A 23220-nucleotide genomic window follows, 5' to 3' on the forward strand; every position below is an offset into this window, starting at 1 on the left:
CTTCACTGTCTGAACTTAGCAGAGGCTACTGTGGGCTGCCATAACAACAAACCTTTACTCTGATGTTGAGTTATAGTGACGTCTGAGTCACTTTTCAAGCTCACACCACATACAGGCATGCCCCCGCCTCTCCACCCTCTCAACCAAAAAAATTCCTGACATCTTTAAATCTTTAAAACAGCCCTGTTTTCTCTTTTGCCTTCAAGCTAAAGGCCAAAAAAGGTAGCAGGCGGTGTTCCCTTTCTGTCATCATGTTAACTGTTCTGTTTGTTTCTGATAATTTAAACACTTTGAAAATGTATTTTCACCCCCTGAGCTCTCCTGCTCCTGTAATGGTTTCAGCTCTGTGTGATCTCATAACTTGACATTTTACAACTCACTGGAGTGCCACCACTGATTTAGTATGACCGGATGGCATTTCTGCCTCTCTGACATGCAGATGATATCATCCTTTCACTGAACTGCAGCCACATAAGAAATACATTTTTAAAAAACACTAAAGCACCGCATTCAGCAGGAGTCTGCCAGCAGCTCTCCAACCCTGCTGGGGAAGACCAAGGTCACGCTCAAACAACTGTTTCTGCCGAGCCAAAACAGCAGCAAGGGTAAATAGATGCCCTGCAGCAAGTATACATATGATTGTGTGTGTGAGAGCAACAAAGAAGTGACTCCACAGGCCAAATAATGTGTGTGTGTGTGTGTGAGTGTGTGTGTGTGCGTGTAGTCTATAATTCTCAGGAGAACCCTGTGGATCTCTGAGCTATACATCTCATAAATAAAGCAGGATTTCCTTCAGCTGCAGCCGTGAGTCAGAATGAGTGAGTGTGTGTTTGTGTGTGTGTGTGTGTGTGTGTGTGTGTGTGTGTGTGTGTGTGTGTGTGTGTGTGTGTGTGTGTGTGTGTGTTTGTGTGTAAGAGTGAGAGAGACAAAGTGCACAAATGGATTGGAGGGGCCTATCATATTGCTTCATTGAACAACTGAATAAACTCCACAACACGCAGCAGCAGCACATTTCAGAACAAATGAATGAAGACATAAGATATACTTCATTCATGATCTGCTGAGCTCACTTTTTAAAATGTTCTTAAAATATTTATACATATTCAGAGCAGACATTATAACCCTGGTCCAGAGACTTAGGTTTGTGTTAATATACTATCTGCACAGTTTCACCTTCCTTTAAATTAGACTCACTATCATGTGATAAGAGCTGGAATTTACCAACAGTCTATTACCTCTACTGGCTTATAGTAATAAGTCAATCAATGTTCAACAAGTAACAGGAAGGTACAAATAATTATTCCAAGCCAACTGAGAATTAATAAATGAAGATAGCAGGAAATCAAAGACAAAAGATTGAACACATTAAAAACAACAACAACAACAACAATTCAAGGGAAAAAACCTCCAGGATGTGGAACAAGTCAGGTGAGGGACTCATCAAAATTTTAAAAGCAGCTGGTGCTTTTGGGACTTGTTTGTAAAAGCACTACAGCAGCAGATTAGTGACAACCGTGGAACTCCTCCTTAGGTGAGACTTTGTGATGAAAAAACAGCCCCCTATTAAAAAACAAGGAATTGCTTTAAGCACTAGAGAGAGATCCACGAGTTGGTGTGTTTGTCAGGCAGCATAGTAGAGTAAAATTAAGAGTACAAGATGCACTTTTAATACCATTTTTGTCATCGACAACGTGGGCTGCATACTATACAACAGTGCGGCCAGTTACCAATATAAAATGCAGAGGTCGCAAGGTGGGCCAGTCACCCTGGCACCACTGTTTAACAGCTTCTCCATCATTAGGTCATATTTAAGCATTCAACAAAAACTGTGGTGTACTATTAAGTATATAAACTTGTGGAGTGCTGGTTTGATTGAAAATACTCAATACAAGACAACAAGAGACTAAGGTGGGTGGAAAGAGCATCAGCAAATTGGTCACATGCAGTGGGTCCGCACATCACTATCACAGTTAGAGCTGGGTGATAATAAAAAAGATGTTATCCCAATAATTATTTTCAAATCACTCTACATCGATAAAAATCAAATCATTATTTGATTTAAATTTTAAAGGCAGATTTTTGCTCCAGCACAGTGTTTGATTAACGACTCTTCTTTGAGCTGCAAGTTTTGCGTATTCTTCAGTGTCGATGTCGTTTGTTTCAACTGTTAACATTCTGCTCATAATATCTTTAAGCCCATCTACCTCTTACTAGGGATGGGAATTTACAGTAATCCTTGTACTTGATTACTCGAATTACCTAATGAAGGACTATTCGAGTACTCGCCATTATTTTTTTTAAAAACAAATATAAATAAATAAATAAAAGTCCGTCGGACACGGACCTCCCTGACCAGAATTGTAACTTTATGCCTGTAAAATGACATAAAAATCAGATATTTAAACATTAATATAAATAACCAACAACAGAAAGAGATTTAAATTTCAAATGTATTTATTTAACAACCGAACCACATAACAGCCTCTTACGTTTTGTTTAACATTCCGCTGTCATGTCACCGCAGCAGCGTATGAACACTCAAATAACAGCCTAAATCATACAGTCATCGTTAAAATAAATTAATTGTAAGCTAATCAACTACAAAAACAGTTTTTAAGCCTGCAGTTTCTCTTGGCAAAAAAATAAGCAAAAGATGTGATGCAAGACTGCCTGTTATCCGTCTCCGCTGTTTTCTCCCTGTGCTTTAAGCGTATGTGGTTAAGCATCAAACTAGCATTTCTATGGTATGTAAGTTTAACGCCACATATCTTGCACTGCAGATAAACTTCATAGTTTTTTTCGAAGTACTTCCAGACATTCTGTGTTTGTTGTGCTTTGGCTTTTGGTGGAACAATATGTTCCTAGAGAGTTGCCATAGCTGCCGTAAAACAGTTGTTTTTGCTGAAATCTGGCTCGGTGTGTTCTAAAGCTGAAGCCGTGGCCGGAGAAGTCATACGTTTATATCCTGTTAATTATTTTCCTACCTAGTATATTCAGTTAAGCGAAAACAAAAAGCACATGGTCACACATGTAACGCTATGAGTTCAAGTTATGTTGCCAGGTGCGCAAGTAACAAAATGCTACTCGAATAATGGGGTCAATGGCGAGTACCCGAGTACTCGAGTATTCGTATCCATCCCTACCTCTTACCCTGCAACATTATTGGCTGTTCAATGCGGTCTTCTTCTCCTGTCTAATGTTGGGTGGTAACTAGCGTTTCAGATGCATTAGCACCCCCTCCCTTTACAGTGGTTGCGGGGTGTGATTACAGTTTAAATACAGCAAATTTTCATGAAAATGTGTTATATTTATATTTAGAAAAGTTATATCACAGTAATTATCGGTATCGAATAGGCGCCCAGCCCTAATCAAAGTTACCATGGGGTGAGCTTAACTACTGTTGAAGCTATGGTTGGTAGTCACTGAAAAATAGCATGAATTTGAATGTAGCATTTCCTCAGGACTCCGTCTAAAGGAACTGCATCTTATACCTTAAATATCAACTTACATTCCAGATTTGAGAGTAATTTGCCTCTTTAAAATCTTAATCTTTTTTTAAATTGTAAACAAACATGACAATAAGACGTTAGCACTGTAGAAACAGCCTAAACACAAACAAATTGTAACCCTTGCCTTAATAGTGTGCAACAAAAAGCCTGACAGTCACAGTCCTCTGCTAACTGTCCATTATAAGGTCTATAATGCAGATGTAGCAACTATTGCTTGGCAGCTCTATGTTGTGTCTTGTCTTGTTCATTGTAACTGACACACAGTGAGAGCTGGTGGCAAGTTTTCACTAGAGTTGAATTCCATCCATATAATCCCTCCTTTAACGCATGTCCCAGCAAACACACATACTATTGATACGCCTGAAGAAGGACTCACTTTCTCTGTCTCTGTGGTTTGTGTGGGCGCTTCTCTTAATCGCAGAGATTTCTCAATGATCTTGGTGGATATAACTTTTAAAAGACATTACTAATTCTCTCTGCAGGCTTAAGACACATGAGTCATCAATGTGTTTGCGCTCGGGGGGAGTGTCAGGATGATGAAATCACTGTGAATTTAATGCAACTGGACATCCAGTGCGTGCTTATGGATTGTGCTACCCGGGGTTTTTTACACCAGCGAGCTGAGAGTGTGCGTTATTTTAAATCCAACAAATTGCAGAACAAGCTTATTGCACTGACCCGTGTCTGGTGGAAGGTGTGCTAATCTGGCACATCAGCAGATTCCTCCACACTACAGACGGCACAGTAAGAGTCTCCTCAGAGTTGAACTTCTGTTAAACACCTTCAAGCCAAAGACGATACAACACAGTAAAAATCGAAGAGTTACTGCAAATATTATCTTGTTTTAAAAGTACAATTTCTCATTGTATTCACCAGTGCCTGGTTGTAATTAGGGTTGCAAAATTCTGTGAATTTTTGAAGATGGAAACTTTCCATGGGAATTAAGGGGAAACAACGGGAATAAACCAGGAATCAGGAATATACTAAATTGAAGGTTGGCTCTTAATAGGGAACTTAAAAAATATATTTTAGCATAATCCTGAATAAAACAACCAGATTTCATGCAAGTACAGTTGAATATCTATGCTATTCCTCAATCACATGCACATAGCACACTGTTTACTGCAGGGCTATTGAGACCATGTCCCCTACATGCACTTTTTATTTGCATGTTGAATGGGACTTATTTTTTGGAGGGAGAGGGGCTCTTTTCATTTAACATTTTAAATGGGACTTTGTGGGGTTTGCATTTTTGTTAATTTTTTAATGGGTTGGGTCGGGGGGGTGAGTAAAATTGAACTCAACATTAATGTTTTTTTTTCCTCAATGAAATAACTGATTGTTCAATAAAATATTTAACAATTGATAAAGTTCTACATCCAAATGAATCTGTTTTAATTGTATTATTTTGGATGGATGTCTGCTTATAACAAAAAAAAATATTAATGCTTGGATATGATACCTTTTCATTAAATTACCCTCAATTCCCAGTTAACTCCCATAAAGTCCCTTAATTTCCAATTTTGAATATTTCAAAAAATTCCCCAGCTTAACTTCCCATGGAAATTTAGCAGAGACTTTCCGGAAATTTATCGGAAATTTTCCACCCCTTTGCAACCCTAGTTGTAATACGCCAGACAGTGGCTATAGAGCGTCTTAAAGCTGTTTGCTAACTGAATAGTAACAGAAGAAGAAGAATGCTAACTGCATTAAATAGGAAAAGATGAAGAAAACAGTAGGAACAGTCGCAGCGATTTTCTACACACGTATTTACAGAGACTGAGCATGGCTATAAAATGTTAACAAACACAAAGTTCCAGACAGACGCTGTCAGTGCCCGTTACTCGCAGCACCTCGTCCTGCTGCTGGTTAATGGGGGGGGGGCGGGGGGTTATTTGAATAATCGTGGAATAGATGCCAATGGTTATTGAATAGTATGATATGCCCATCCCTAGTATAGACAGACCCAACGCAACCAGGACATACTTCTGCTTTCTTCTGATAAGAACAAAGGTTAAACGGTGTGCAGGTTTTGGTTTGATAGTATTTTTAAATTTTTAATTAAATAATGTTTAACGCCTGTGGCTACAAATTGGAAATTAAATGAGAAGCCAAGAACACGCTATGTTGATTAAATATGTATGTGACAGTGAATACATTTGCACACTTTTCTCTAACACTGTTATCACCTTGTAGGAGAGTCTCATTCGGAAATAGTAAATTGGTAAGTTTCAAATATCAATGTTTGAGTTGAAGTTTAACTTGTGGGGTTCACTTTTCCCTCACAAACAACATCTGAAAAGGCGTGATCACCTTGCAGCACAATAATCAGACAACAGTATTCTAAATTTAGCTTGTAGTTACTTCTGGAATTAATGTTAATAAGATGCAGCTGCTTTAACTTGCTGCCAAAAATGTTAGCCATTTCATCCTGTGACAGCGGGGGGGCACCGAAACAGCTGCTGCACTTCTGAATCCTGTTAGACACTGAAAGCGTCTGTTCGCTCGGGTGAAAAAGCGGAGATAGCGTGAAGTGCTTCCATTGCTTTTCTTTCGTGTTGAAGTTCATGGCCAGCAGGTGAAAAGAACAGCTGGAAACATGTCGTGTCATGCAGGAGGATTGTGTCCGTGTTTGGGTCCTTCCCCGGGCCACCATTAGAGTTAACAGTGCGTTGGTAATTGGTCATCCCACATCAGGATTAATCAGGGCAGAAAAAGTCTTGGGATCAGAGGCCTCTCTGGATCAAAGAGAGCGGTATGATCTCAGTTTGCAGGAGACAGAAGACCTGCTTTAACTAGAAATAACATTAAAGTGAGGAGGCATTCAGTAAAAAGGTATATGCAGTATAAAATCACTTTAAATGTCTGTCACAAAATGTCAACGGTACATGCACTGACTTCTTCATCACTCATGAGAGAAAATCACTTTACAAATATGAATCATAATGTTTACTGGTGCCTCGGTGCCTTTCAGAGCTTTCACAGTTATAGTGAGGATTGTAAATGAGGCTGAACCTCAGAGGGACGCAGTGTGTAGCGTGGGCTGTGACGCTCTGAGGGACACTTTGGAACGTGGATCACTCTGTGAAATGCAGATAAGCCCTCGCGCTCTGGGTGAGATAAACCAATGTTTGTCTACATAGTGACGGTTTGTGCATCTGCTCAGCCAAAGGGGAAAACGTCCACTTAATTAAATCAATTAGAGCATGAAGGGCCTGCAAAGCCTCGGCTGAAAACAACACGATGGGACAAACTCAAAGTAAAGACTCAACATGACTCACAACAACTTTTTTAATGTGTGAGCTACAGAGTTCTCTTCAACTCACAACTCTTGAGCTTTAACAGGCGATGGGAGTCGTTCAATAAGATGAGAGGTGGGAGGATGCTGTGCTGCAAGTGACAGCTTACTAACAGTTAGATATTGCAATTTTTCAATCAAATGAAATAGGTTTATATTCTAGGCAATGTGTTAACTTCCACTGGATCCACTCCATTGCATTCCGGCTGCGTCTCTGATCCGGCAGGTTGGAACCCTCCGGATCCGATACGCAAGACTTCTACTTTTGCTGGATGCCTAAGCACAACGCGGCAATCAGCACAAAGAAGATCAAGCGGGACAAGAAGTCAGGCACCAAAACAAAATAAAACATTCGGTTCATTTTAAGCATAAAACACTCTTTGTTATTGCCAGATCATATTTCAATGAACTACAACAACAAACCATCATGATGAGCCCGGCCTGGAGTCAACAGGTCAGAGGTTTTCAGGGGCAAATAAAGACAACAAGGATGAGGAGAGGAGGAGGATAATCCTTGTTTCAGTGATTACTGCGAGAAAACCTCGGTTATATGACTCCAGCTGTCCGGCAGTCTTGCTCCGTGCTGCGTTCTGAAAAAGCAACCGGTGGGCTGAGATGGACCGGACAGATCTGGTGGAAGTCCCATGTTAGGATGCGACGGTGTTGCATCAAGGAACACCCCGTTGCTGTGTTTTGTTTAACTGTCCTTTGCCGTTTTGCTCGTGCCACTCTCAGCAGAGAGATAGTCAGGATGCCAGATGCCTCACTTCTCAGCAAGTCAACTCCATATAAGAACGTCATGTCCGTGCACAGCATATAAGACTCACTTCGACGAATCATTGCTCCTCTAATGGAAACTGGCTCGTACTTGATTGACACGATGTCCTCGGCTCTTTTGTTAGCTGGAGGCACATTGCACTTTGAAATACAAGCACAGCCTGGAAATAAACTGAGACAGCTAACACGCCTCTCCACCATCGATTTTAAACAATGGTTTGAGATCAGGCTGTACAAAAACATGAGCACAGATATTTGGAAATTTGAAGTATTATCTTTCACTTTTTTGCCTGGCAATACATGGGTAAACCATAGACTGTATAAAATATGAAGGATCCGTGACATCACCCATCTGTTTTCTTCATATTTTTAGACCGGAGGTTGCCGCTTGCGGTAAACATTTCAGAATTGTTTAGTTTTACTTATTCCTTCTTTGGTACAATAAGTATGTTAATACCTTTTACTACATCACTTTAATTTTTATGAGTGTGTGCTTTAATTTGTGTGCGTAGAGGCACCTGAGGTCCTGAACTTTGGTCCAAAGTTTACTGTCTCCTGCTAAGAAGTCTTGGGTTTCACCACTCTCCGTCTCCTTTCAAGGCCTTAAGTACCAATTTTCTGCCATGTAATATGAACCCCACACACTGGAGGAGAGTGTGGGGGAGCTGATGGCCCTTGATTACTATTTAACAAGCAGTTCTCAGTCTGTTTATGAATTTATGGTCATGTTTCTCTGTAGAGAGGGGAGGGGTCGAATTTACAATCTTCCTGAAAGTAATCTCCCTGAAGACCACAGGGGGTTTACGGTTCCCTAAAGTCGTGAGCCTGTCGTCTTTTGTCACATGAAAGCAAGGCACAAAAAGAAAAAGCATCAAAAGTAAAAACTTCAAACCCTGTTGCTGTTTTCTTGTGCTATATAAATGAAATATCTGTTCTTGCTTTATCCTAAAGTTTCCTTCAAGATCATGTTTCAAATCCTTGAAGTCACAAGCCTCTGTGATCACCGCTTAGGCCATCTCAGGCCACAACATCATCATTATGCACCAACCACGGTTCACAAACTCCATGGCTGGGGCTTTGTGCAGAGAGTGGGTGCACGGCTTAGATACTGTACCATGGTCTGCCCCTCAGTGTCAGAGAGACGGATTAGGCTCCATGCCCGGTGATGACACAAGGACACTGGAGCCAGCAGCCTGTTAGTTCAGTTGTTGGGCATGAATTAGGAAGTGGCGGAGGAGGGATGTGATGATAGAGATGAAGGACGAGAAGGAGTGAGTGGACAAACTCACAGGAACAAAGAGAAGGCTAAGAAGAGACAACTGAAACTCTAGACTGCTGATAAGGAGCAGGAAAAACTGAGGTGTCTATTACAGGATAAAGAGACAGAGGCTGATGTCTGGATATCAACTATAAGTCTAAGAGAGCAGTGAGGCCGTGCAGTCTTAGTCTAGTACAAATCTTTTGCATGTTTTCCATCAGAGCAGTTCATTGGCTGATTGGAACTAGTCTGAGATAGTGGACCAAATGCACATGATACGACACAACCTGTACAGTTCTTGTCTGGGAAACTGGTTCTACAGCAGAACTGATCCATGGCTGTTACAGAACCACAACTAACTTTTATCAAGGGCTCAGGACGAGGTTATTATGTAAACTTTTTCACTTTTAAAACTCAAAGCTCCAAAGTTAGCACTCATGACTGACATAAAGTTGTGTCTTACATACTTGCAAAGTCAAAATGTAGAATACAGGGACGTAACCAACTGCAAAATGGAGCCTGAGAGGCTGTTCCACGGATGTGTGGATTTAGTCAACTAAACAATTGAATGTCGTCACCCTTGCTTGTTGGCACCAGAATTACAAGTGAATTAAGCAAATCACTAATAACATTGTTATTGAAGGCTCGAAATGCTGATCACAGCTTAAAGACGGTGTGTATCCTTTCTCATTAAAAGGGGAAGAGCTCACCGGCACTCATTGTGGCTAGCAGGAGCACTAGTGTAATGTAACGTATATGACCCCACTTAAAAAAAACTGAAATATCCCTTTAAGTTGGAGAGCAGCCACCTGCAACTGTGATGCTGTGACTCTGGTTAACAGCTACTGCTATTATGCTATAATCCTCAACTACCAGGATGTAAACAAGCAACGATGAAATATCACATTTTGGTGCATAGCTTTATTTGGCAGTATTTGTTCTAAAAATGGAGATAAAGTTGTGTGTCGGCTGTGTTTGGTTAAACTGGCATAAAAGCACTAGGGATGGAGATTTCAAGCCAACATACTATTTGAGAATCATTGGTATCTATTCAGCGATTATTCAAAGATCGCGGCGTGGCTTGTATGTTTTCATTTTACAGACATGCTCAGTCTCTGGAAATACGTAGAAAAGCGCTGCGACTGTCACTAATGTTTTCTTCTTCTTTTGCTATTTAATGCATTTAGCATTCTTCGTCTTCTGTTACTTTAAGCAGTTAGTAAACAGCTTTAAGATGCTGTCTGGCGGGAATATCGTATTACAACCAGGCACCAGTAAAAACAATGAAAAATTGTACTTTTAAAATGAGAAAATATTCGCAGTTACTCTTTGATTTTTACTATGTGAAAGAAAATTCGAATATTCGAAAATCATGTCCCAACATGGGGGTAAATGTGTTCCCAGCACAGTGATGCTTTAAATTACATGCATGATAAGATGTCTGAAATAAAAATGTTTACATGCCAAAGTAAAGCATGCAATGTTTTCTATAGCCACCAACTAATGTTACTGTGTTAGCATGCTATACTACATAGCACAGAGCTGTTGAGATAATTGAATGAATGAGTTATAGAAAACATTAGCTAGCTAAGTTACAATAACAGTAAGGGGGGAATCACTACAACTATCAGGATTCAGCTGTAGATCCAGTTTAGCAGGCAGACCAAAGTATTGGAAAGATTTTGTCTAAAAGTCACGTCATTGAGGAAATACACTATTCCTATTGTCATTAAATTAAAGCAGTGATACATTCTGAGAACAAAACATCTAGTATTCAAATAAAACAATGATATTATCTCATACAGTACACCCAGACAGTTCAACAGTCACTGTGTCCCTTCTGTTTAATTAAACCACAAATCCTCTTTCTCTTCCTCAATCATGGAATCATAGACAGGGGCTCTATTGTCATAACTGGATGTACTGTCAGTTTAATGACCACCCATTCCCCAGATTACACATGATTACAATGACAATAGGTTGACCTTTATCTCACCACCAACATTATGTCTGCTGACCGCCCATCTGTGCCCACACTTATTAATTCCTTGTCCTCTCCTACAGAGATTAGGGGGGCAAACACGACGCTCTACACAAAGACTAAATACCAAATTTGACAATGATCTCTGTTCCACACACAGTGTTTCCTGCGGCACTGTAACTTCCTAGAGGACAACGGAGGATATCTACCAGTCAGGGTCCAGGAGGCAGACACCCTCTATACTTTTAAGATTAGGCTTAATACTTTCCTTTTTGATAAAGTTTATAGTTAGAGCTTAATCAGGCTTTGACCAGCTCTTAGCTATGCTATAGGCTTAGACTGCCGAGGGAACTGACACACTGACACTAGGATTCTGTCTTTAACTCTCCCTGTCCCATTGAAAGTTGCGAACCATAGACCTTTCTGGAGTCCCTGAGCTCCCTTGTCTTGTGGGTTCCTCTGAGTCTCTGCCGTAGATGTCCTGCTGCTGTGGACGTTCTAGACTCCAGCTGCAACGGACGTGCCGGACTCCAGCGGCAACAGCTACTACTACTACTACCTCTACTACTATCCCTCTCATTACTATCATCTCTCTCTTTCTCTTATTCTCCTCTATCCCTATTTCCAACCCCAACTCGGCCCAGGCAGATGGCTGTCTAACATGAGTCTGGTTCTGCTCGAGGGTCCTGCCTGTTAAGTTTTTCCTCACCACTGTAACTTGCTAAATACTGCGAGGTGCAATGCTCATGGTGGATTAAGATGAGATATGATCAAGTCCTGTCAGTAAGAGTGGACTGGATCTATTCCTAGTCTTGATGTTGGGTCTCTGTTAATAATACAACATAGAGTATGGTCAAGACCTGCTCTGTTTGTAAAAGCGTCTTGAGATAAGGTGTGTTGTGATTTGGCGCTATATGAATAAAGATTGATTGATTGATTGATTGATTGAGTGATTGATTGATTGATTGATTGATTGATTGATTGATTGATTGATTGATTGATTGATTGATTGATTGATTGATTGATATAAAGTGTTGGGTAACTACCAAAACTTCAAAGTTCTGTAAACACACTGTTTTGTTTTGTTTTGTTTTGTTTTGTTTTGTTTGGGATTTTTAAACAAAAAGAGAGCACTACTGAGGGCAAAAACACAATGATGTGGTAGAGCGCTCTCAAATTAAAATCACTATTAGAAGTCTATAACTCTATACTGGAATAATGAGTTTTAAAGGGAATTATAAAGTTTTGTTTCTTTCACTTTCCCAGATAATCTATATTACTTCATAAACTGTAAGAGGACGAAGCAAGCAGCTTTAAAACCTCGTTTTTTACACCGTGCATGCTCATAAAAAGATGATCCTTCACCCTCTCCAAATCACTTTCTTTCATTATTTAACAACCAATTACATTATTAAAGAACAGATTTTTCATTGTTTAATTATCCTCGACTATTAAATGTATAATCATTATAATACATCATGAAAAGATCATATATTCAAGACCTGTGGTACCTAACACAAAACACTGTCGAGTTCAAATGTAACAAAAAGGGCTTGAAACAGCTAAATATTGTGATATCAATCCAAGATGGCGCCACGGACGGTCGCCCTGGTACTGCGCTCTCTCGTACTTGTTGCGTTTTTCTCTTTTCTTGTATCTTTATGCTCCGCTTCTCTGGTTTCTTTTACCAGAGAAGAACTTGTTAACATTGGACAGTCCTCTGCCGAACTTTTTACACCGGTTCTCATTGAACCTTTAAGTTACACAGAGATTCTTGCTGGTGGAGCCGCAGCTCTCTATGGTCTTTGCCGGAGACGCCGGCGCCGGGGCAAGCGAGCAGGCGTGCTCGTCAGACTGAGACAGCGGGGGTTACGCAGTGCGCTCCCGTCCATTCACCTGGCGAATGTCCGCTCCCTGGCTAACAAGATGGATGAACTGCTGCTCCTCAACTCAAGAAACACGGACTTTTGCAGATCCGCCGCCCTGTGTTTCACTGAAACCTGGCTCAGTGAACACATCCCAGACAGCTCGCTGCACTTACCGGACTTTCAGCTCCACAGAGCGGACCGCGTAAAGGAACTCTCTGGGAAGGCGAGAGGAGGCGGAATCTGTTTCTACATAAACGAAGGTTGGTGTACAGATACCACAGTGTTGAAGAAGTCATGCAGTCCAAATCTGGAGACTCTTTTCATAAACTGCAAACCCTTCTATTCACCGCGGGAGTTCTCCTCCTTTATTCTGGTCGGCGTCTACATCCCACCTCAGGCCTGCGTAACGGAGGCGTTACAGCACCTGGCTGACCAGATTACAGACGTGGAGAAAAAACATCCTGACTCTCTGCTCATCATTCTCGGGGATTTTAACAGAGCAAATTTAACCCACGAACTACCTAAATACAGACAACATATTAAGTGTCCCACCAGGGAGTCTAACACTCTGGACCACTGCTACACAGTAATAAAGGACTCATATCGCTCTGTCCCCCGTGCAGCTTTAGGACTATCTGATCACTGTCTGATTCATCTCATCCCGACCTACAGGCAGAAGTTAAAAACGGCTAAGCCTGTAGTTAGGACTGTGAAGAAGTGGACGGAGGAGTCAAAGCAGGAGTTACAAGCCTGCTTTGATTGCACTGATTGGAGTGTTTTTGAAGCTGCATCAGGAAACCTCAATGAACTCACTGACACTGTGACTTCATACATCAACTTCTGTGAGGACATGTGTGTGCAGACCAGGACCTTCTGCACATACAACAACAATAAGCCCTGGTTCACACCTCAACTGAGGAAGCTGCGTCAGGCCAAAGAAGAGGCCTACAGGAGTGGGGACCGGGACCTGTTCAAGCAGGCCAGAAACAAACTGACGAGAGGGATCAAGGTAGCTAAGAGGAGCTACACTGAGAAGTTAAAACAGAGCTTCTCTGCCAACGACCCCTCAGAAGTTTGGAGAGGCCTGCGTGAAGTTACAAGCTACAGGAGACCCTCCCCCCACCCTGAAGGTAACAAAAGACTAGCTGACGACCTGAACAGCTTCTACTGCAGGTTTTCACACCCCACACCCGAACACTCTGATTTACCTGGCCCCCCCACAAGCCCCTCCCCACCCCCCTCTGACCCCCCACCTGCGCTGACGATCTGTGAAGATGAGGTAATCCAGCTCTTCCAGAGACAAAAGACCAAGAAGGCTCCAGGACCAGACGGCGTGTCCCCCTCCTGCCTGAGAGTCTGTGCTGAGCAGCTGGCCCCCATCTTCACAAAGATCTTCAACACATCGCTGGAGCTGTGTGAAGTGCCCTCATGCTTCAAAAGCTCCACCATCATCCCAGTCCCAAAGAAACCCACCATCACAGGACTCAATGACTACAGGCCTGTCGCCCTGACGTCTGTGGTCATGAAGTCCTTCGAGAGACTAGTGTTGAGCCACCTGAAAGACATCACAGGCCCCCTGCTGGACCCCCTGCAGTTTGCCTATCGGGCAAACAGGTCGGTGGAGGATGCAGTCAATATGGGTCTGAACTACATCCTGCATCACCTGGACTCCCCCAGGACCTACGCTAGGATCCTGTTTGTGGACTTCAGCTCTGCGTTCAATACCATCATACCAGACATCCTGCACCAGAAACTCACCCAGCTCACAGTGCCGGCCTCCATCTGTCAGTGGATCACCAACTTCCTGACGGACAGGAGACAGCAGGTGAGGCTGGGGAGCATCAAATCCAGCACCCGGACCATCAGCACTGGCGCCCCACAGGGATGTGTTCTCTCCCCACTGCTCTTCTCCCTCTACACCAATGACTGCACCTCAGGGGACCCCTCGGTGAAACTCCTGAAGTTTGCAGACGACACCACCGTCATCGGTCTCATCCAGGACGGAGACGAGTCTGCTTACAGACAGGAGGTGGAACAGCTGGCCCTCTGGTGTAGTCAGAACCATCTGGAGCTGAACCCGCTCAAGACGGTAGAGATGACAGTGGACTTCAGGAGAAGCCCCCCCCCACTCCCCCCCCTCACCATCCTGAACAGCACTGTGTCTACTGTGGACTCTTTCAGGTTCCTGGGATCCACTATTTCCCGGGACCTGAGGTGGACCTCCCACATAGACACAATCAGAAAAAAGGCCCAGCAGAGGATGTACTTCCTGCGTCAGCTCAGGAAGTTCAACCTGCCTCAGGAGCTGCTGATCATGTTCTACACCTCCATCATCCAGTCTGTTCTGTGTACCTCCATCACTGTCTGGTTTGGCTCTGCAACCAAACTAGACAAACACAGACTGCAGCGGACTATAAGGACTGCAGAGAAAATCATCGGTGTCGACCTGCCCCCCATCCAGGACTTGTACCGGTCCCGGGCCAGGAAACGGGCAGGGAGCATTACCGCTGACCCCTCACACCCTGGACACAAATTCTTCAAACTCCTCCCCTCCGGCAGGCGCTACAGATCACTGTGCGCCAAAACAACCCGCCATAAGAACAGTTTCTTCCCCCAGGCTGTCACTCTGATGAACACTAAACCATAACAGTGTCATACCTGTCAGATAAATACTCTCTGTAAATATACATGTAGATATACAATGCAACAATTCTCAAGCAGAATTCCATATTTCTATTTTTTGTATTATTTAACTTCTATTTTATAATGTAAAACTACCTCTGCAACTCACCACTGCACTTTATCATATTATTTTAGCCTGTACATATTAGTCAAGCTATTTGTTGTTTCTTTGTATTTATAGCTAAGGTTATTGTTATTATATTTTCATTTTATTTTCTATTGTAGTTCTTATTCTTATTCCTATTCTGCCTTGTACAAAGAGAGCACAGTTTACCAAAGTCAAATTCCTTGTGTGTTCAAGCATACTTGGCGAATAAAGCTGATTCTGATTCTGATTCTGATTCTGATATACTGGTGCACCTCTTCCGACAATTTCTTACTAGAGGAACAAAATGTGGTGTATGCACTGTGTGACACTTAATCACTTACAGTGTGTGAAAACATTTTAGGTTCATCAAGCATCACTGTAGAGAGAAACCAGCAGAGTGATTAGTCACAGCACATAAGTGTGCAATCAAATACAACAAAAGACTAAACAAGAGGACTGGGCTTATTATCTCATCAGGAAAGACTTGGCTCAAATGACAGATTGAAGTGTTTAAAGTTTAAATCAACAGCTGGCTAACCTAACAGAAGAACAGTTTTACAATACTCTTCATAGGTGGGTCACTTTTTAACCAGCACATGCAAACAAACCTTGTAAAAAACATACTGTGACGTTCTGTTTCACTGGAATTTGATCTGGCCTCTTCAGCAGTAGAGCCATAACTAGTTAAACATTAAAACCTTTCAAAAAAGCCACCGCAAGATTTTCACAATAAAAGCCTGCATTAACAACTTTGTTTGTTTTGTAAATCAATCTCTGTACATACAGATCATTCCATGTTTGCTGTGAGTTATTTGCATATATGTTGCAATATGGAAATAAGTGTTCTTATCAGCAACTTGAAGGTTGATTGCTGATTTTGCATCGTGAAATAATCAGGGTTTTTTCAGCTCAATTAAACAGTTTGACTTATTACATGACAGCCGAATCAAAACATTGGATCTTTCTTCCTTCACTTTGAGCATCAAACTGCAGAAATAGTTTGTCTGATTGAAGTAGTTTTCTAATACTTAAAAAATGTCATAACATCTATGTTTAGTAAATGATTAATGCTGTTGAACGGGTTAGATCTCTAGGATACTATTTACAAGCCGTAGTAAATGTTTCACAGCTCGACTTGCATTAGGCTTGAGGAGCCGAATATGAGATTCGACCTCTTGACAAATACACCTTTTGTAAGTCCAGAGTTTATTGTGGAACTGGATCAATACAGAAAAAATAGGGGAGGCTGAAGCTAACAATTATTTTCATCATTGATTTATGTTTCGATTACATAGTTCATTGTTGAATGATTCAGATGTCTAAAAATAGAGGCAAGGTTGCAGACTCATATCCCTAATCATACTACACCCTGAAACTAAACTTCCTAGTTTGGGTAAAATGTCGCTAAAAACAGAACTTGATGATGTGCAAATCATTTAAAGTCCATATTTAATGGAGGATAATAGAAAGAAAACATTAAAATGTTTTAAATGGAAAAATTTAATTGTTTTTACTTTAAATTTAATTTAAAGCCAGCAACATGACTCAAAACAGTTGGGATATGGGCGTGTTTACCATTGTGTTGTATCACCTATCCTTGTAAAACAACGTTTGGGAACTGAGGAGACCGGTTTCTGGAGTTTTGAAAGTGAAATGTTTTACCATCCCTGTCTGATACAGGATTTCAGCTGCTCAACAGTTCAGGGTCTCCTTTGTCGTATTCCAAATGTTGTCAATACACCAGGACTCTTCTACTACAGAGCCATGCTGTAGTAATACATGAAAAATTAAGTTTGGCATCTTCTTGTTGTATTATGTAAGGTTTTCCCTGAGAAAGGCGTTGTCTTGAGGGTAGCATTGCTTCAAAGAGCTGATCGCGTTTGCCGAGCCGGAGAACAAGCTAGCATCACGGAGAACAACAACTACGAGAGTGGAAAAGATGTATGAATAAAAGCCAGCAGGACTTAGAGTTGATTTGCAACGTATTGACAAAGTTGCTGTTACTACAGACTCGTGGACAGCTTTCACCACCGAGTCATATTAAGTAGTAGAAAAATAAGGATTGAGTACTCGAGTAGTCGTTCATTAGGTAATTCGATTAATCGAGTACAAGCAAAGGATTACTGTAAATTCCCATCCCTATAGTGGGGATGGGAATTTACACTTTTTCACACTTTTCTGCCTAAAAATGCAAAATAAATGTGACATTTGCAAAACATTTTGAATCCCTGCAGATGTTCCTAGCTTCTGTTGTAAGATAGGAGGTTTCTGTACTACTGGCCCTGCTGTCTTTTATTGCACTTGCCTTCTGCATACCTGTCATTGCTGAGTGAAACTTGTCTTAGACTCTGCATCACCATAGAGACCTTAAGAGAGGGTGTGTCTGCAGAAAAGGTGTGCCTGTTGTTCCATTGTTGTAGTACTCCAGACCGGTCTTGGTCTCGAGACCCTTTTTTTAAGGTCTTGGTCTCGTCTCGGACTCGAAAGCATTTTTACTCAGTCTTGTCTCGGTCTTGGACTGGGCGAACTCAGTATTTTATATCAAGGCAGACTAGTCGAGACCACCGCTGATGCACTCTGTGTCCTCTTTTTAGTTTAGGCAGTACTCAGGATGGTGTATCTATCAGGATACGTTGAAGGATGAGGAGACAGTTCTATACTTAGCAGCCGTAAGGCCAGCAGTATTTAAGTGTTTTATTTTGTTAACTCTCATAATGATTTTTCATTGATCTATATGGTCTTGGTCCTGTGTTTTGGTCTTGGTCTTGGTCTTGACTCGGTCTCGATCCCTAAATGTCTTGGTCTTGTCTTGGTCTCGGTGCACTCTGGTCTCGGTTAATGTGGTCTTGACCACAACACTATGCTGTTCTATATCTCAGAGATAGGAAGACAAGAAAGACAATGCAAACCAATCACACATTCATAATGAGGATATGTGCTGCAGTTACCATAAAGAACCACTAGAAACATTGACAAGCTCGGCATGTGGCACCAGCCGCCTGTCTATGGTGTTATGGCAAATATGGTTCATTGTGCAAGGTGATGCGTTTCAAGTGAAGCTCTAACATACGCCAAGTGACAAATGACTACATGTCACCTTCCATTAATTAAAGAAAGTAAAGAAATGCGTAAAACGAGTTAAAGAAAACAGATGTCTTGGAAAGAAGGTATGTCTTGAGACCTGCTGTTGATTGCAGTGATAGCCTGAGCTTACAGGCCTTTGAGAAGTGGTAAAAAATATTGAAAAACAGGTGACTTGATACTATTAAACTGCGGGTTTGAAAATGAAAATGACCATTTATGTCAAACAAGTTGTTCTATTGTAACGCAGCAAGCAGAAATGCAGGATACACGGTGGTTCCAGCTGCTGTAGTTCTCCCACACAGTGGACAAAGACCCAGCGTCAAATGTAGAAAGTGAGACAAGAAAGCTGCCATTTCTGACTTAACTTTTACGACTGTTTGTGTCAAAGAAAGCCCCAGAGAAAAATCAAACTTCAACATGCTTTTAAAAGAAGACAAAAAGCAGAGTATCCCGTCTGACTATACTAAGTTAACACACTTGGTTTGCGGTTCAGCCTTACCTTAGTGTTCACTTCAGTGAGAATGGGCAAACGGCGACACACACACCAAAAGGAGAGCCTGGGTTCCAAACAATAAAAACTAAGCCCTAGAGAGAGAGACAGTTATAACGTTTATGTCCACATATCCTTCAGTTTCGAGATATTTCTTTCTTTTAAAACATACACTAAGCATGTACTGCCCGACCTCGCTTATTTTTCTGTCGCAGGCTGACTGCCTTCAACATCAATCACGAGCGTCAAGCTGGGCTGGAGGATTTTTTCACTTCCGGTATAACTTTTCAGAATAAAAGGACGCGTTGGTTGTTTCTGCTCGTGACAGCTGACAGCTGTTCGGGTGTCAGTTTGAACTTTCAGGGTTGTGACCGACCACCTGTGTCCCCATTCGTGACTGTGCAGAAAAGAAAAACAGAAGTCAGCAAAAAAAAGTGGTGGAGGAAGGTATTCACATAGTGGGAAAAAAAAAAGTTACAGTGATACATTTAAAATAAAAGTTAATGACCAAAAAAAGAAGATTTTTTTTTTTCATTTTAAAATGTATTTAAAAGTCAAAATGTACTAACTTATCTGAGGTGTTTTTAAAAGTAAATTTAAGACTTACCTTTTTAATCTTGCTTTTAATGTGGAGTAATTTATTTTTAGCCCTGGACTGCATTATTATTATTTTATTGTTATTATTTTTATTTTAATGATTATTTTTCAATCATTGCTTTAACATTTATTTATCTATTTATCTATCTATTTATTTATTAATTTATTGTATTCATCTGATCTTGTTAACACTACCTTATTTTTAACTTTTCTTTCCACTATTACTTATCTTACTAATTTTACTGTATTGATTTGATTTGATTTTTAAGTATTTTATTTATAATCATGCCTTTTATAATTCTACTTCTTGCTGTTGTTTTCTGTCTATCTGTTATTCTGTGAAGCACTTTGTGCTGCATGTTTTTATGTATGAAAGGTGCTTTATAAATAAAGTTGAGGTGAGTTGAGTTGAGGTGAGTAAACGTACAAAAAAAGAGGTTTTTAAAGGATCAACAAAATATAGCATCTGCATTGTAATTACACTAAACAAAGTGTAGCAGAAAGGACTGATGGTATAATTGAACAAAATTGTAATCATACATTCAAATTCAACCAAATTTACAGAAAACTTTAAAAAAAAACAAATTTAAAAGAAATGATTCAAAAGATAAAAGATTCAACTTACTGTTTTCAAATTATTGAAAATACAACAACGTATTTTAAGAATCGTTCAGTTGTTACATGATTATTTACCATAAATGGATTTTGAACCACCAGTCTTTTAAATGTGAAGTTGCATTGAGTGTAGCCTGTCTTAGTTTTTTTAAACGAATTATTTGCCGAATCAAAACACATATCTTAGTAAAGTAGAGTTTTATAGTGATAAAAATGTTTATAAATTCAGCAAAAAAATATTGAAGAAAGAAAAACCCTCTTACTTTGAATGTAAATTACTTAACTTCCGGTGAAAACCAACTGTTTTCTGTTGGCTTGTTTGCCGGTCCCGATGTTGACGTCACCAACGCCGGGACAGGACAACGCCAGAGGAAAAGGGACCGAGTCTGGGGGACAATAACGCCCCTTACTGATTAAAAAAGGAAGTTTTTGTTACATTATTTTCTACAAACTGATCATAATTTAACATTGTCTCGACTTCAAACATTGAGAATATATTCACATAATTTAGTAAACTGTAATTAAGTGAACTGAACTTTAATAAACTGAAAAAGTAGCATAGATGTAAAAATGTACAGAGTTTATTACAGATTATGGGAGGGAATCTACTCTATGAGTTTATACATATAAGCTTGTTTATACAAGTTTTTAAGGGATTTTTTTGCAGATAGCGGTGTAAAAATTTTTAAACAGAGACAAAATAAGATAAATCCTCATTGAGATATCAGGTTCAATGGATGGGGATGTTAAATCAACAAGTCTTGTATGTTACAGACAAGTAAAACATACTGTATAGTATAATTATATGATTGTTCAGCCCTATAATAAGTGAATGAGTAAACCTCGAGCCCACAGTGATCCAGAGAGGTGAAGTGTGCTAATGCTTGTCTTTTTATGCTCCAGCTATTTTAATACTGAAGTTAAAAGTAGGCCTGTGTGAACTGTGTGAGCTCCTGATAGTCTCTGTGTGTATGTGTATCATGTTTTGGTTGTGGTTTTGGTTGTCTAAAACCAGTTTGTACCATGAAATTGTATTCAGTCAAACCAGCTGAAGTTACAACTCGTAAAAAGATTACACAAAACTCCCATTAGAAAATTGGAAAGATTTCCAATAGGATCTTTGGGTTATTGTTAACACTCTATTCAAATGTTTCATGACATGAGAGTAACATTAAACTACTCATAGGGATACATTTAAAATGTACATGATACAATTACATGATATCTGTGATACAACATTCTGTCACCAAGCATGCAGATGCGTTAACAGCTGGTCTTATTATCTGCTGCAAAAGTACAAAAAAAATATCAGAACAAATAAGGTTGTAACAAACATCCCTCCATTTATCTGGTCCATTGAATGTGCAACAATCACTCCGATTCAAACTTATGGATTTGTTCCTTGTTCCACAGCGCACCCACCTGGTGATTTTGTAGTCCTACATCTGAGTTGGGATATGAATGTCTTTAAGTTTTGTTTTCAGACTCTTCTGGAATGAGAAACTGAAATTACAGACCTGGAGAAATTATGGTTTCTTTTATTTTGAAACTGAAATGGTAGCAAAATCGAATAAATTAAATCAAATGTGTTTCACACAGATTTGGCAGTCAAAGTGCGAGTTTCCCATCACAAGGGGGCAGAGCATCACCAACTGAAACGTAAATCCCTGTTTCACATTCTGACTTTTACTTGGCCAGTGCTGCAGTTTCATAGAGGTGGATTTTACTTAACAAACCCACTGGTGAACATCTCACTCTGGCGCAGCTCCTCACTCTCATTCAACACAGTCAACAACTAAAATACATGTGAATAGAAGTCAATTAGTCATAAAAGGGAAATCACATGCTTATTTGTTTTGTGTTAAGCTTGTTCTAACACAGCTGACTACATCTGTGTAATTGGAAAGAGCTGAGTTGCCTGCTAGCAGTTCCTTGTTTATTAGATTTTATGATTAAAAATCAATTAACATGACATTTTTTCAACATGTAGGCCCTGGGATTTCACTGGGATTTAACCAAATCAGGCAAGTATTCAGTATTCTGTGAAGCACTTTGGGCTGCATGTTTTTAAGTATGAAATGTGCTGTATAAATAAAGTTGAGTTGAGTTGTTATCAGGCCTAAATAACCATAAATGTTATCTGGTGAAATTGGTTTCTCGGATTCAGTTTAAGGGTTGATTTGTTAATACTGGGTTTCTAGAATACAAGTTGGCTTGATTTTAAAATTAAAGCGTGTGTGGGATTAAGTGTGTTGGGAGCCTCACCAGTATGCAAAAGATTCACCAACTGAAGTCTTATTTTGGTGTTAGTGTCACTTCCTAGATTGTGGTCGCCAGATTTGAAATGTGACTCCAACAAACTTCCAGCAAGATGAGATGAGGTCATAGCCTTGCCCTCTGGCAAACAGCTATAATGCAACCATATGTCAATTAAATAAGCTGCGCCCCTAATTATGCCTAATTTTACATAACATAAGCCTTGAACCAAGGGGCAACCTCTGATCTCAATTGATGAAGCCCATGCGGAAGTGTTATAAACTGCAATTTATCAATAATCCGCTTGAGGCTGGCTGCAGAAACACCAGCAACCACATAGACACCAATTCAAAAAAGACGATCTTTACAGCATTAATAAACATGTTTACAGCCTGCTTCAAAAAACGGTTTGGCCCTACGTAGCTTATCTCTCTATCAGCACACACTGCACGGGGGGTGAATTTCTTTCTAACGCAATGGTTCAGAAGGTATTAAGATTTTGAGTTTTTGCCCAAATAAGGACATGACTGACTTGACTCCCGGACGGGAACACATAGCTGTTGGCTAGGAGGCTCAAACTCCGCCCCTTTACGTCACACTCTGCCTGGTTGAGTTCCGCATTTCCAATATGGCTGCCACCGTCTATGGTAGAGACCAATTTTTTTCTTGTACTAGTCTGTTAACATGTTTAATTCTGCTCTGAAAATTAGCATTTTC

At 40.4% G+C, this 23220-nt stretch overlaps 1 protein-coding gene across 3 annotated transcripts in view; it reads right to left on the reverse strand.

The window, feature by feature from the left end:
* LOC117820107 (cytoplasmic protein NCK2-like) overlaps positions 1–20560 on the reverse strand; it is a 60712-nt gene extending 40152 nt beyond the window's left edge. Inside the window, exons 1-3 of one of the 3 annotated variants that reach the window (XM_034693772.1) lie at positions 20511–20560; positions 19229–19432; positions 19045–19130 (exon numbers count right to left, since the gene is read on the reverse strand). The gene's annotated coding sequence lies outside the window, so the exon portion shown is untranslated. Of the gene's footprint in view, positions 1–19044; positions 19433–20510 lie in introns of all 3 variants that reach the window. The other 2 variants (XM_034693773.1, XM_034693771.1) reach the window with 2 other exon arrangements.
* Between the last annotated feature and the right edge of the window lie 2660 nt (positions 20561–23220).

This window comes from Notolabrus celidotus, chromosome 10 (genome assembly GCF_009762535.1).
Source record: "Notolabrus celidotus isolate fNotCel1 chromosome 10, fNotCel1.pri, whole genome shotgun sequence".
Taxonomy (NCBI): domain Eukaryota; kingdom Metazoa; phylum Chordata; class Actinopteri; order Labriformes; family Labridae; genus Notolabrus; species Notolabrus celidotus.